Below are 16,342 nucleotides of genomic sequence, written 5' to 3' on the forward strand. Positions count from 1 at the left end.
GTGATCTATGGTATATTATGGTTAAAACGGGAGCTAAATCAGCTTCAGATTCTGTGTAGAAACTGAGAGGGATCCCATCATGCTCTGGAGTCATCTTTAGTTTTAGTGAGCTTAGCTGTTTCTCAACCCCCCACTTACACTAATACCGTATTTACTCGAATCTAAGCCGCACTCGAATCTAAGCCGCACCTGAAAAATGAGACTGAAATCAAGGAAAAAAAATTTTCCCAAATCTAAGCCGCACCTGAAATTTGAGACTCGAAATTAAAGGGGGGAGAAAAGTTTTAGGCCGCACCTTCAAATCGAAACAATGTTGGTCCATTGTAATATGAGACACAATTTGGGTCGAATGAATGACGATACAGCTACAGTAGTTTGGTTCGAGTTGTAAGCTTAGCAGCTAAGCTTTCCCAGGTAGCCACTGCTATGTGTCAGCCGCTCCGCCTGTATTTATACGGGTATCCTTCCTTTTTCACGTGCTTTGTCTGGTTTGAATTGATTGCTTATTTTTCTTTGATCTGATAAGTGCCGTTCTCTTTGTTATAGGTGTTGACGTCACTCTAAGCTGAAGATGCTTTATCGTATTCTGATAATGTTTACGGCCTGTCGCCGCTCGCGTCATGGCTTGCTTTTGTGCGTGCTACCGCTGCTTTCTTTCTTTTTTTTTTTTTTTTTTTGTGGAATCGTCTCATTAGGTAAACAATGGCAAGAGACTGCTATTTGTTGTTACTTACACTGCTGCGTTCTTTGATAATGATCAACAAGAACCAAATAATAGACTGCATATGATAGATAGAAGATCTGAACGAGAGTTTAGCGAAAATTCTCCGTTTGAAAATCTTTGCAGATGCCTCTTTAGTACATTACATTCTGCACAGAAATTAGAGTCATCTTAGATTTAAAAATGTAGTCAATTGCCGTGCTTCATTTCTGACTGTATCACTATTACGCATAAGAATAATACAAATATAAACATGACATGTATATTCTTCCGCGTTTGCTGTTGTCTCACTCTAGGTTCGTAGTTTATTAGACGGACAGAATTTAAATGAGATAGCAGCAAACACGAAAGAATACATGGCAAAATGTTTATATTCGTATTATTCTTATGGTGAAGAGAATACTGCATGTGATTCAAAATTCTTAAAAGTTCCTATTGGCAACCGTCTCTTCTCACAGGTAGGAAAAAATTCAGAACGTAGAGTTGGCCATATTGACAAACATCCCTAACAGTCTTGCCAGTCGGATTTTCGTAGTACATTGAAACGTTGCAACATTCAAAGATGAACAATACAGAATTTGTATTTACTTCGATGGATAATGTATGAAAATGCAGTGGTCGAAACTCGGTGCGGAGGAAACAAAGCTCGTCTTCCACTTTTTTTTTATTTATTTATTGACGCAGAAGTTTTGGCGCCACTATTTATCTTTGTGCCTGCAAAGCATGCCTGTATAGCGCTACATATATTCGATGGCAAGTTGTGGCGGCACGTACCAACATTTTTCAGAACTTCCGCTTACTTTGCACTCGATTCTAAGCTGCAAGCGGTTTTTTGGATTACAAAAACCGGAAAGAAAGTGCGGCTTAGATTCGAGTAAATACGGTATCTGTACCAGTATAACTCATCTTTGCGGTGGTCTGAGAAGTTAATTGGGGTGGTGCCTCTGTATTTGCGTTAGTAAAAGAACAACAGAAAACAGAGTTCAGTATTACTGCTTTTGCTTTGCTGTTCTCAGTTTCTGTTTCTATATCATCCATGAGTGTTTGAACACTAACTATGGTGACTTTACATATGACCAAAATCTTCCAGTAAGATTCTACTATAGTAGTGAGTCAAGGCTATGTGTGTTGCCCTCTTGACAGTCAGATGTGTTTTAGTCAGCATCTATCGATGGCTTTGTACTTTCTTTTACATGTATTGTGCAGAAGTCACTGTTTCTTTAGAAGTTTCTTTACTATGACAGTATAACAAAATTGTTGAGGCGTTCATGACCACTTGTTGACATATTGCCTGTTAGTTTATGTCATAGGATCTTCAGCTGATGTTTGTTTAATGATTTTTCTGACATTTTGCCAGCAGGAGTGGCTGGCATTGTCAAAGGTTCACCGTCCATTTCTGATGGTAAATTAGAGTTTAGCGAGTTGCAGGTAATTTTATGCACCTTTTGCAACAACATATTCCATGGAGTGTTCATCCCATTATGAACTGTTCTACTAGGTACATATCTATCCAGTGTTTGGTCAGTTATTCTTTTATATCTGAGCACATATCTTCTACATGCTTCTTCCACAAGGTAAACATTGAATCCTCTATGGTGCGTCACTGGTACCTCTTTGTCTAATTTAGTGTGTGTAAATCTTCCTACATGTTTTAGTTGTCATTAATACTTTAGTAATCGTTGTTATTACAACTGCATTATGGTTGCCAATACTAGTTTTGATATGGTCATCCTCAAAGACGTCGGGTCTGTTTGTTGCAATTAACGTCTAATACCTTTCCATTAACTATCTGTTATAAACAGTTTTCAAACAGTTTTCTTAAAAGGCATTTCGTAATGTTTTGCAAGATGTCTTGTCACCCCCACCACTTAAAAAAACTGTAATTTTCCCAGTAGATTGTTGGATTGTTAATTTCTTCTCCAGTGATAGCAGTATGATTGGGGAATATTTGTACTGGTGAACTGAGGTTTTCTCTCAAATTTTTTGTTACATCCCAGATAAATCTAGTGGTCAATAGAAAAATCCAAGTTTATCCTCATCTTTGATATTTTGTCTTGCTCAAACAGTATTGCATGGAGCTTCAATTTATAATTTGATGGATTTGAGTTTCTAGTCTACTGTGACAAATATGAGACCTCCAATTCCCATTAGCATATCCTTTTTGACATACAATTAAATTTACTACAAAAGTCTTACATCTGTAAATTTTGGGTTTTAGCCAGCTTTCTGTATCTACTGTGTATGAGGTCCATTGCTTTCTAAGGCTGCTTCAAGCTCTGGGAATGAATATCATGCAGATCCTAGCAAAGATGAACCAATAATCCAGTCATCTCAAAGCATTTTAGGTAAATTGTGGCATGAAAGAGGTGTAAGAGGCAATTAAGTGCTCCAAGAGCAGAAATAACCCTATTTGGTCAGAACTGAGGGAGGGAAAGTGATGCAAGAAATATAGCTTTTTGTAAAATATGGGTTAGTTATTGGTTTTTTTAACAATAGACAAGAAAAAAATACAAAATTATTTAATTGATGAAGAAAACAAGGAAGAAGTGGAAGTATTCATTAGTACAAGACATATCACCTCCCCTTTCACACACACTACCACATTACATTCACTCCTGGAGTTTATGTGTCATCAGCAATATATGTGAACTCCATTTGTTTGTACCACCGGATACGATAGACAGAGGGCCAGTCATTTAGGTGGTTTCTGTACTCCACATAACCGTTTCATTGTGCATAGTGTTCTAAGAAGCACGGTCTCTACCTGTTCCAGGGTTAAAGTGGGTGAGAATATGGTAAATGTTGAGGTGACTACAGGAGACAACCTGTCAGTGTGGCTCCATAATGTCAAGTTATATGGGAGAGCTAGAGATTGAATTCGGTGATGAGATTATAATGTTAAAAGGATAGTTTGTTCAGGGTAACTATGTGATACAGAAAATGAGGAATTTATGAAGATTGTATAAAATCAGAAAGGGCAACTCTTAACAAAGGAGAATTAGAGAACGTTTTGCAATACAGTACAGGATGTCACTGATAGATTCAGTTTTTTATAGGCACATAAGAAACTAAATGGTGGTGATGTGTTATAAACACACTTGAAAAAGGGGAAAAAAACTAGTGGAAATTGTTGAATTAAAACCAATGAAATGTGAAAGTAGAGCATAGTCATTAACAGTACAATAACATGTAAGTGTCTTCAAGCGAAGTAATGGAATGAAAGAGTGAAAAGAACGTGTTTTCAGATAGAAGAAACTTACTTTTGCTGAATGCTGATGATTGTTAATAGAAATTTTCAATACATAGAGCATTAGACTTGTTGACTGTCTTAGACAGATAGGAAAATTAAGAACTGCGTCAAGAGCATCTTTTTAAACGTGTTCCTATAGACATTTACATAATGTTAACTTGACAAGGTATGAAACGACCCAGTTTCCAACACTGTAGGTGATAAAAATAGCTTATGGACAGACAAGGATTGATAAAACAAATTTTGAGGATAATTCATGGAGTTTGCAAAAGACTGCTGTTTGTACGTCCATACAAGAGCACGAGAGACGCCTTGCAGACTTGAATGGAAGGATGCGCATACAAAAGGAAGTTTAGAGTATAACATCACGTTGAGGCCAAAGTAGTTGGAGACAGAGCACTTGCTCCAGAAAAGAAGTGACAGTTCGGCCTTTTCTAAATAAATATTTCGGTATTCCTGAAGTGATTTAGAAAATCACAGAAAACTTAATTCTGGTTGGGGATATGAACGCCGGGCCCGGCCGTGGCGGCATTACTTCTGTTTCGATGGAGACTGTGTCAGGCAGAGGCCATCTGGCTGCTATTCCCAGAGGTGTTGTAAATACTGCGTTTTCAGCGTGGGGCTATTGCAGCTGCGAGAATGTGGGCTAGTTTCGTCAGCGCGGCCCCTCGCGCTCGCCGCTAAGATTAGACCCGTTTCTATCGGCCGGTGCTGGCTGCATTCCATCATTAATGCGTCGCCCTGCCCGGCCGTGTAATTCTCTGGCGCCTCTGCCACGGCGCTGTCGATATTCGCGAACTTTCAGGCGTCAGCCGGGTGCGCAAGGACACCACAGTATCGCCTCTCACGTACAATTTGGCTGCAGTGGTTTTGAGTATCAGGAAATTCTCTTATAATTTTGGTATGGATACAGCGACAAGTACGAGGGAGGACTTATTTATTTCAAGCTATTACATGATGATCTAATTCGTATCTGAACGGAACTGCGTTATAGGTTATTAAAATCAAGCTATTTATTACATAATTCTGTAATTGGTATCCGAACGGAAACCTACGCACAATAATTTTTCTCTTCCCTGGCATTGCAGCTGTAATCTTGATATTTCACGACGATGTAATTCGAAGTTTGAGCTGCTGAGGGTATTTTGTTTTCATGTGCAAATCTAACGAGGGAACCCTGAACTACGAAACAAAATTGGTGCCCATATTACTGTTGTCAACTTGTGAAGAAGAACGGCGATGTGTAGTTCGATATTTGTGAGCCAAAGGAAATAAATCGAATGAAATTCACAGGTGAATGTGCAGCGTGTATAATGTCGTCTGTATGGACTGTAGCAATGTCTCCAGGTGGTGCGTATTCTTTCAAGAAGGCCGTGTGAACGTTAGTGATTCGCCATTCTCGGGGCGGCCGGTAACAGCTGCAAGCCCGCAGAATGTCGGAGTCGTTGAGACAGCAATTTTGAACGACCGGCATGGGCAACTGCGTACCTTATCGCAGCAGTGTAACATTTCATATGATGCAGTGTACGATATTATTCTTGACATGTTGAAATTTCGTAAAGTTAGTGCTCACTGGGTGACTAAGAAACTGACAGACAACGGCAATAAAATGATGACAAACTTTGATCACTTCACGCGTTACGCCGCAAAAGGGCGTGACTTTTTGATGAGTGACTGGCGATGAGTCATAGGCGTACCACTACATAACGGAAACCGAACAGGCCTCTATGGAGTAGAAATGCGCTGACTCTCCAGTACGAAAAAAATTCAAAGTGACTCAGTCTGCTAGGAAAGTGCTTGTGACATTGTTCTGGGATATGCATGGTGTGTTATTAGTGGACTTAGCAGAAGATGGGACCACTGTGAATGTTGCAGCCTACATTAAAAATTTGGTTTATTTGCCTCATACTCTTTATGACAAACGCCACAACATTAATGTTGACGGTGTCAGACTTCTTCATGACAATGCTCGCCCCTCACGTTGCTGCTCCAGTTCGTGAGAAAATCGCCAAATTTGGTGGGAAGTCCTTCAGCATCCACCATTCAGTCCGAAACTTTCACCATTGGACTTCCATCTGTTTGGTTCCTTGAAGAAATTCCTGGGCGGCCAACACTTTGCAACAGATATGGAAGTGAAATCAGCTGTCTGCATATGGCAATCCTCCAAACGAACTTCTAACGAACAGGGCATATTGAAACGACGGGAGAAATGTGTTGAGAACGTTGGTGACTATGTAGAAAAATAGGGAAAAGATGTAAGTTCACTTGTGATTTTTTGGTAATAAAATTATTGTGCATTACTCTCTGATCTTCCCTCGTATATGACTGAACACGCTACTTGTCGAAAAACATGGACTTAACTGAATTAAGATACTTAGAGTAACTGCGAACTGAGATAGGGCTCAAAGTGCCACTCATTTGCCGGATGGATTCAGCAAAACGACTTTCTTATCTACATGTCTGGTACCGTATGCTCGCTTTTGAAGCTGTGGCGTAACAGTTTCTGAATACCAACTTCCTCCTATTATTTGTATACTGAGACGATTTTATTCTGCTACTAAAACGTTTACCCAGTACATTGTTCACAGCACATCTTGCGTACACGGCGTGTACCATGCATGTTGGGCTCATCATCAAAATGTCTGATGGTGTCTGTGTTGTCTATCAAGTAGGAGATTTCTTCGTTTTTGAGACAGACACAGCACAACGATAACACTAACGTGCTACAGACCATATAGAATTGAATCTGCGCCACATTACACGTTCAAGCGACAGTTACAACCAGAAGTTGTGCTCGCTTCGATACGAGCTGTCAGAACTGACTAATGTGACAGACCACCTTACAAAAGAAAATTTTAGCGAGTGCTTAAAAGGTTTAGCTTTGTTTACAAAGAGTAAATTCAGTATGATCCCTGCGATTGTGAAAGGTATTGCTACTGTGTGTCAAACCATTCGAAAGTTTTTTTAGATGACATCGGCGAATTCTTCCAAGTTCCTTGGGAAACAATATGCAGCAGAAGTAACCTTCTAGTAAACCGGCTTTCTCTAAGTTGCGAACATAAAAAGATATACCAATCGCTATTAGTCGTACAATACTGTTTGTGCTACTTCGAAAATTGTGTATGGGGGCATCTTTCTTATTCATTTTCATAACAATAAAAAATGAAAGATGACGCTTTAAGATATGCGCTTATGTATAAATACGAATGATCGAGAAAATTGTGGGAGAACTTCCGGTGGTCCCAACGATTTGCCCTACAATTATTATGCAAACACCTATTTCTTGAAGTTATAAGTCAAACAAGCTTTTAACAACTAGTCAGTAAAAGCCTTCTGAATAAGTGACCACATTGTCGATGTGTGGAACTTCCGACGTTTCGGCTACTATTGCAAATGGCCTTCCTCAGGGTGTTTTCGCTAACTGCTGAATGAGAAAAGTTTTGGTTCTAATTTACAGAAGGAAGAGGCTCTCATTCAGCAGTTAGCGAGAACACCCTGAGGAAGACAATTTGCAATAGTGGCGGAAACGTCGGAAGTTTTACACATTGACAATGCAGTCAAATACCCAGAATTTTATTGACTGTGACAATGGCCGCGAAAGCCTACGCTTACATTTGAACGCAATAAAATCCAAAGATGAAATGCTCTGCCAAATTTGTGTTTGCTTTGGTTTGTCTGGTGGTTCTTCGCATACACTGAATCCTTCGCACTTACTGTAGCGCGAGTTTCATGCACGTGATAGATTGTGAATGATAAGAGGACGAACGGGGGAAGGAAGATTGGGGTTTAAAGTTCCGTCGACGACGAGGTCATTAGAAACATTGCGGAAATAAATGGTCATACCGTTTTCAATGGAAACATCCCGGCATTTATCTTAAGCGATTTTGGAAAACCGCAGACAAAGTAAATCTGACTGGTCGGATGAGGATTTGCATTGTTGTTCACGTCATAACCAAATGCCCCATTACTCATTAATAAAACACGAGTGCCGGCCGGAGTGGCCGAGCGGTTCTAGGCGCTTCAGTCTGGAACCGCGCGGCTGCTACGGTCGCACGTTCGAATCCTGCCTCGGGCATGGATGTGTGTGATGTCCTTAGGTTGGTTATGTTTAAGTAGTTCTAAGTTCTAGGGGACTGATGACCTCAGATGTTAAGTCCCATAGTGCTCAGAGCCATTTGAACCATAGAACACGAGTGTAACCTTTGATTGGCGCGTGGCCTAGAAGTTGCTCTCTGTTTTGGTTAATTACGAGGTGGAAACCACTGACTCACAGATACGAGGTTGGTCCACAGCTACCCTTACAGTACTCGTACGAATAATGCTGTCTAAACGAGAGTGGCAGACGCGTACTGCCTATGCTATTACAGCTAGTTTCAATGAGACTCGGCCTCGGCTGCTGGCGGGGAAGTACGGTAAAACTGTCATCAGCCGATATTTTGTTTGCACACTGCACAGCTTCACTAGGCGTGGTCCTGTTGGAGGTGGTATGCCGTTGCCTTCCATGTTTGAACTGACTTAGCCGTGCAAGTTATAGTGGGGTACACTGTTTAACGTGGTTTCCAAACCAGTGTGCTTCTTGGCACTGTTGTTTTTCACATGTACTAATCACTGTCAGAGGCGAAGTAAACTATAAGTGTCAGAAAAAAATCGTAGGATTGATTGACTTATTAGGGAAACTTTGTACTTTTGGATTTGTAAGCTGGCACGAACCAACGAGTTACAAACGTTTAAATGTTAGTCTTCCTTCCTAGGGTCGATATCATATAATGACAGATTCATTAAGTTGAAGTAATCTTGTCACAAGGCACTAGTCTTGTTTATATCGGAACGCACAGTTAACGAATTTGAAATTATTACTGAGTTCTCCTGAAATATCGAAGTATACAATGAATAACGCTATTGAGCTGGTTCAAATGGCTCTGAACTCTATGGGACTTAACATCGGAGGTCATCAGTTCCCCATAACTTAGAGCTACTTAAACCTAGCTAACCTAGGGACATCACACACATCCATGCCCGAGGCAGGATTCGAACTTGCGACCGTAGTGGTTGCGCGGTTCCAGACTGAAGCGCCAAGAACAGCTCGGTCATACCGGCCGGCGCTGTTAAGCACCATTTTATTTACCTACATTCATATAGGTAAATTATGTTAGAAAACGGCGAAGATAAGGCCAAACCTTTTGCTCCAAGATCGAAGAAGAGCACAAAAAATTACAATACTTTCATAAATTCTGTGTTGTGGTTTCGACGAAAAATATTTGCGGTCGTGATACAACCAGCAGAGTTCAAAGTTTGATTTCTCTAATATTGGAGCCTTTTGAAGAGGAATGACAAAATGCTGTACATAAACCATTAAAGTAACTTTATTTTAGGTGGAAAGGTGGGCAACTTGTACCTTTTCAGCACAGTTCAAAAACACGTAAGCTCGGTATTTTGCTTAGTTATCACAGTTCTACGACCATCCCATCCACGCTTAATAACAATTAAGAGATATGGGAAGTTGTGGAGACGAACATGGCCCCGCATTGAAGCGACAGTTGTGATAAATACCGTTCGTTCTGACGTAGAAGCACACTAACGGACATGGCCGACGTAATGTTTGTATATCTGCTGGCACCAGGTGGCCGTAAGGATTGGCGCAGTAGCCAGAAGCCATTGAGTCATCGTATACTGTTAGAAGTTCTATACGTTACGAGCCCTTTTAATTCTTGTTCTATATTTAAGCTATTTGTTTTTATTTTATGAACACTTTGAAAGACCCTTTTGCTTGTGTAGTTTGGTAACCACTGGTAGTTAACAAGTGTTATTGCGTACCACAGACCAGTCAGACAAGAGATCACTGTCGTTTATTTGAAGGAAATGGACCGAGGAACAGTCTTCCACGCGCTGTCTGCACTCTTAATGAGTGGACGACAGCTGTGTGCGACATTTAGTTTCTCACTTTTGTTCAATAACAGATGTAGGCAGGCGGCGTCGCGCGGGTCGCTTTGGCCTTCCTTTCGCGAGACATGGCAGGGGCGGCGCTGGTGTGGTGAGCAAGTGTGCGCTGGAAAACGTCCCAATGGGGCAAGTGTAATTAGAAAGTACGCTCGTGGAACAGCAAGGTGACGCCGAGGCGGCGTGTATTTACGGCGCGGCTGCAGGTGCGAAAACAAGCGGCTGCAGGGCCGGCCTTGAGCGGTATGCCAACTGTGCGCCCACCAGGCACAGCCCCAGCGGTCTAGGTTGTAGCAGGTCTGGTGCAGTTCTGATCGTCCGCCAGGCACAGGGGTGGGACGAAGTAATATGAACACTTCCCTAAAACGCACTAGCGTAGCTTTTGCCGTTTTAGAACCTTGAATGCTACCTGGATGGTCAATGGGGTGGGATTTGAGACCATTTCTCTCAGAGAAGAAGTTACATTTATTTGAGAAAGTAACTTCTTGGAGAAGGTAACTGGTTCTCCAGTGTGGTTCACTGTAGCTCGATGATATTGTATTACGCCGACTACGAACATCAGGGAGATGTATTACAAGACCTGTACAAAAATTAATGTAAAAGAGGTAATAATTTCTTCATTGTCTCCGTGTGTGGTCTGAGGATGTCACATCCGTACTGTATGATCGACGGAGGACCACGGACTAACACATTTTCCAATCTCTTATTTTGTTGTCAAATAGGGGTACCATCAGGTATTGTCATGGTGAAATATTTTCTTAATTTTTTTTTTTTTTTTTTTTTTTTTTTTTTTTTTTTGTGTGTGTGTGTGTGTGTGTGTGTACGTACCGTGCTGCCAACACCGTATTACGCTAGAGGAACGTCTGATGGTTACAACAAATTTATGTTAGTCCATACAGAGCACGCAGTAGGTGATAATTCTATGTCTAGGCTGCAATTTCTTAAAGGTCCGTGATTATTAAGTAAACTTTGGCATTTTACGATGCAAGGATAGTGGTGATATATTAGTGAGGAAGTGGTGCTTCAGGTACCTATCTCTTGCACAAATTACTTGTTGTATGCCATTATAATAAAAAAAGGGTTTATATTTCAAATCTGTTTCTGGTGTTGAGTCGCCCGAACAAGTTGGTGCATCGCTAATTTCTATCCTGTGGAAGCGTCGGGGGCAATTTCCGTGATGGAAGCACACCCCTATTATTGCCGTTAGGCATAGGCTGCCACATCGTCATTATATAAATCACGATGTTCTGGAGCATTGTAATACTGAGAGCTTGTGTGTTGTCGTAGCAGATATTTTAATGCCTCTGGCGACGAATATGGGATTATCGGCTGACGAATGTCTCGCTGCGAGCGGCAATGCTAGAAGTTCGCTTGATTGCCAGTTGAAGTTAACTCGAGATCAAATGAAAAGCGTTAAGGGTTAACAAATGTTGGGGCGATTGTGTCTGCCAAATCGTGTATCAAGCTTTTGGCTGTATCGCCAGTGATTGAGGACACAGTTTTCGCGGCGCAATGACTGATTTATTCAATTTTAGGGATTTTCAGAGTGAGTCGACAGACTGTCGGCCAGTTACGTTGCCAATTGTCTGTCAACTCATTCTGAAGATGTGCGAATGATATACTGCCAGTGGAAAAATTTAGTGCGTCATATTTTCTGTTCTTTAATTTCTTGACGTTCCACCATGTCATTCACATTAACATCGTACGTCATCGAGGCACAGAAGGACTGCTTGGCATCACATTTGCATTATTTCAAGAATCGCTTCACCGTGGTGTCGCACCATTTGTGTTTTATGCATATTACCTGTGGGGGCTGCTGTCTATGCTCAACTTCTTTATGCAAAAGCCAAGAGAGCATTCTGGATTCCATCATATCAATTTATAGTAGGGGCAGTGAATAGTTTTGCTTAGGACGGTTATGAATATTGATTAAATTGGCTTTCACTCAGATTTTTGCGTGGTATTTTCCTACTAATGTCTCGGAATTCAGATGGCAATTTTGAATTCAATTTTCGACCTCAGTAATGTTGCAGTGAAGGTGCGGCGAATTAGACCACTTCGTGCACAATTGAGGGAAATAACAAATGCCTTCAGCGTAAAAAAATTAATGTTCTTCCATTTCTATTGGACAAGTATCTGTACTTTTCAAACAACTTTTGACATGCTACGGTCGAATGTCATTCTATAGAAAAGCAACCAGTCTCCTGGGCAACGAGTAATTGGATGTATCATTTAAAATTCACTGTGCAGTAACAATAATCTTCATCTAGCTTTTTAAATAGATGTCTGATACCAGATTTCAAGCGTTTGACCACCCGTACAGGTAGAAGCGTGCGTCGTATATTGTATAAGCATATGTATGGAAGCGTTTGACTGTGTGTGTGAGAAATACCCCATGTTGTTTCAGTTTTACAGTTTGTTTACTTACCGGATGCCTCTTTTCTCCTACCCTTCTTTCGTTAGATTATCACGTATATTACATAATACTTTGAAGGACTGTATACGTGAAAAGAACGTTTAAAAATCTTTAATTTCCAATTAACACATCACTTTAAGGGGATTTTCTTGGTTCTGTGCCGCGCGGGATTAGCCGAGCGGTCTAGGGCGCTGCAGTCATGGACTGTGCGGCTGGTCCCGGCGGAGGTTCGAGTCCTCCCTCGGTCATGGGTGTGTGTGTTTCTCCTTAGGATAATTTAGGTTAAGTAGTGTGTAAGCTTAGGGACTGATGACCGTAGCAGTTAAGTCCCATAAGATTTCACATACATTTGAACATTTTTTCCTTGGTTCTGTTATTGTAGTCAGTTTCTTAGACGCTTGACGACAGCACCACGGTAGTTACCAGGATTTTTTTTATCCGCAGCAAGAAAACAAGAAGAGCTGTGTTACAGAAAACTATGACGCGTTTCGAAAATAGAAATGCGGTGCATAACCACTTGCAGATAAATCTGCCTCCTCAACTAGACTGCCAACACACTATAATGCACTGGCTCTCATTTAGGATGGGATATAACCGGTTAGGAACAAGGTGATCCAAGAACTTTTCATTGACTTGATATCTGGCCGACAAAGAAAGAATTGGTGGTTGCTTATGGTCCTGGTCATTACACCGTGCAGTAATAACCTGTATTAGATTCCAAATCTCATTGCAGTGTCACGTGGAGTGAGAGCACGTTAGTGGTGATCCACCTGTGGTATGGGGATTTGAAGCTCGGCACGCCATTTGGTTTTTCTAGAAATGTGTACTGTGTGCTTAATCTGCTTTCAACTTATCATTTCCCTCCTGGACAGTACAATCATTAACACGCCGTCTACTTTCTGTGGATAGGCAGGCTTAAGAGATGACGCTCACGTGTAATGAAAGAAGGATGTAATTTTAGCCCAAGGGAAAGGGATTTGCAGTTACGTAACTGAACAATGCCTGGGCCCCTCCCATCCGACAGTGTCATAAGGCTGTTTCTTATCTTTTATCTTTCGGATTAGTATCAAAGTTTGACTGCAGCAAAAGTTTGTGTGAAATGGAATTATTTCAACCTATGTGACTAATTCTACAAACATAAAATTTAGTCCAGACTGAATCTTTCACTCTGCAGTGCGCTGAATTTTAATCTTCGTAGCTGATGGAATTTGATGCTGGACCGGGAGTCTAACCCAGAAACTTCTCTTTCTGCAGGCAATTTTCGTACTGACATATGACCCACTATCACAGCTTTATTTCCACCAGTGCCTCTCTCCCACCACCCAAACTTCACAGAAGCTCCCTTTCATACACGCACTACCGTCATATATGGGTAGTGTTAAGACACAACTTGTGGGAGGATCAAAAAGGAAGGTACGTGTCCACCGTATCAAATCACGTAGACTCGCTGTTATTAATGGCAATGACCGAGGTACAAAGAACATTGTTCTCTGCTGAGACTTTCTGCACAGTGCATAAAAAGTAAAGAAGGAAATAACCGCTACCCCCCGCCCTCCCCCCCCCCCCCCCCCCCTGTTCTAGGAGGGCAGATAATGAGCAGACCACGCGCGACAAGAGATCATTCTAGCTGTACGCTAGATATCGGTTGCTAAGGAAATGTAGACGTCATCCAATAGACTTATTCCACCTGGTGCTCAAGATGTATGGGGCAGGCGAAATACCCCCAGCTTCAAGGAGAATGTAATAATTCCAATTCCAAAGAAAGCAGGTGTTGACGGGCGAGAGTATTACCGAACTATCAGTTTAATAAGTCATGTTTGCAAAATACTAACACGAATACTTTACAAAATAATGGAGAAACTGGTAGAAACCGCCCGCGGGGAAGATCAGTTTGGGTTCCGGAGAAATGCTGGAACACGTGAGACAATATTCATTCTACGACGTATCTTAGAAAACAGATTAAGGAACAGCAGACCTACGTTTATACATTTGCGGACACAGAGAAAGCTTTTGACAGTGTTGACTGAAGTACTGTGTTTGAAATTCTGAAGAAGGTAACAGGGATTAATACAACTTGTACAGAAACCAGGTGGCAGTTTTATAAAAGGCGAGGGGCATGAAAGGGAAGCATTGATTGAGGAAGGAGTGAGACAGCGTTGTAGCCTACCCCCGATGTTATTTAACGTGTGAATTGAGCAAGCAGTGCAGGAAACCAAAGAAAAATTTGGCGAAGGAATTAAAAAGTTCAGGGAAGAATCAAAGACTTTGAGGTTTGCCGATGAAATCGTAATTCCATCAGAGACAGCAAAAGACTTGGAAGAGCAGTTGACGGAATGGTCATTGTCTTGAAAAGAGGATATAAGATGAGCATCGACAAAAGCAAAGAAAGGGTGGAATGTAGAAGAATTAAATCTGGTTATGCTGAGGGAATTATATAAGGAAACGAGGCACTTAAATCTGTAGAGCAGTAAAATAAATGATGATGTCTGAAGTATGTAGAATATAAAATGTAGACTGGCAACCGCAAGAAAAGCGTTTCGGAAGAAGAGAAATTCGTTGACATCGAACATAGAGTTAAGTGCTAGGATGTCGTTTCTGAAGGTATTTGTCTGGAGTGTAGCCTTATATGAAAGTGAAACGTGGACGGTAAGGAGTTCAGATAAGAAAAGAATGGAAGCGTTTGAAATGTTGTGCTACAGAAAAATGCTGCAGGTAGGTTAGTGGATCATGTAACTAATGTGGAGCTACTGAATGGAATTGGAAAGAAAAGAAATTGGTTGCACAGCTTGACTAAAAGAAAGGACCGGTTGATAGGACGCATTCTGAGGCAGATTTCACCACTTTAGTACGGGAGGGAAGTGCAGGGGATAAAAATCGTAGAGGGAGACCAAGAGAGGAATACAGTAAACAGCTTCAGAAGGATGTAGATTGCAGTACTTATTCGGAGATGAAGAGGCTTGCACAGGATAGAGTGACATGGAGAGCTACATCAAACTAGACTTCGGACTGGAGACCACAACAACAGCAGCAGCAGCAGAACAGCAACAGAGTAAATGTCGCAACACGCTGTGTTCAACAAAAATTCGCGCCGGCCGATGTGGCCGAGCGGTTCTAGGCGCGTCAGTCTGGAACCGCGCGACCGCTACGGTCGCAAGTTCGAATCCTGCCTCGGGCATGGATGTGTGTGATGTCCTTAGGTTAGTTAGGTTTAAGTAGTTCTAAGTTCTAGGGGACTGATGACCTCAGATGTTAAGTCTCATAGTGTTCAGAGCCATTTGAACCATTCAACAAAAATTCAAACTAAGTGGAAAAGGCAATTATTAAAATACATTTCTGAAACGTGACACAATCTGTTTCCAAATGAGAATATATTTCGATCAGATCACGAACTGCTGCAAAAACAATTCTCTTCATCGTTGGATAGTGACTTTGGATCTCTCTGCATTTTTATTATTTTCATGGCAAGAAATTTTAACCCACATACATCCTTTCGATCACACTTCTGTGTAGACTGGAAAATTATTCCACAGGTTCATCACGATATCATCGTAGCAAATTTATAGTGCTTTACTAGCTGCCAGTGGTAGAGTATATTTTTAATCAGTTACTTCCTTTTGCTTTTCATGAGGAACAGAATACTAAATAATTTTATATTGTATACTACACATGACGTGAAATTTTGTCTCGATACTCTGTTGTCTCATGTGAAAAAATGAAAAAAAGTGCGACGGTTTCCCGGCTCGTAAAGAGTATGTCGCGAACTGCGCTGTTTAATAGGTCATCTTCTCGCTCTCTGGTAAGGTATTTCAGCATGTGATATCCACACGTCTTACCAAAACCTGTTGTGTTGGCGCTGATTTGACACCCTGTCGCTGTACATTCTCTACCATTATGACGTAACGAAATTTCTTGGCGGACAGTCTAGAACATGCCTCCGCCGGTGCAGCAACTGACAACGGAAGTACGTGATCTAGAACTCTCGATGTATTGTTTCTTCGCGTTAGCAGACTTTATCTAG

At 41.3% G+C, this 16,342-nt stretch overlaps 1 protein-coding gene across 2 annotated transcripts in view; it reads left to right on the forward strand.

Annotated features, from left to right (window-relative positions):
* LOC124774939 (obscurin) overlaps window positions 1–16,342 on the forward strand; it is a 694,794-nt gene that overhangs the window by 65,843 nt on the left and 612,609 nt on the right. The window lies entirely within an intron of this gene.

Source organism: Schistocerca piceifrons, chromosome 2 (assembly GCF_021461385.2).
Source record: "Schistocerca piceifrons isolate TAMUIC-IGC-003096 chromosome 2, iqSchPice1.1, whole genome shotgun sequence".
Taxonomy (NCBI): Eukaryota; Metazoa; Arthropoda; class Insecta; order Orthoptera; family Acrididae; genus Schistocerca; species Schistocerca piceifrons.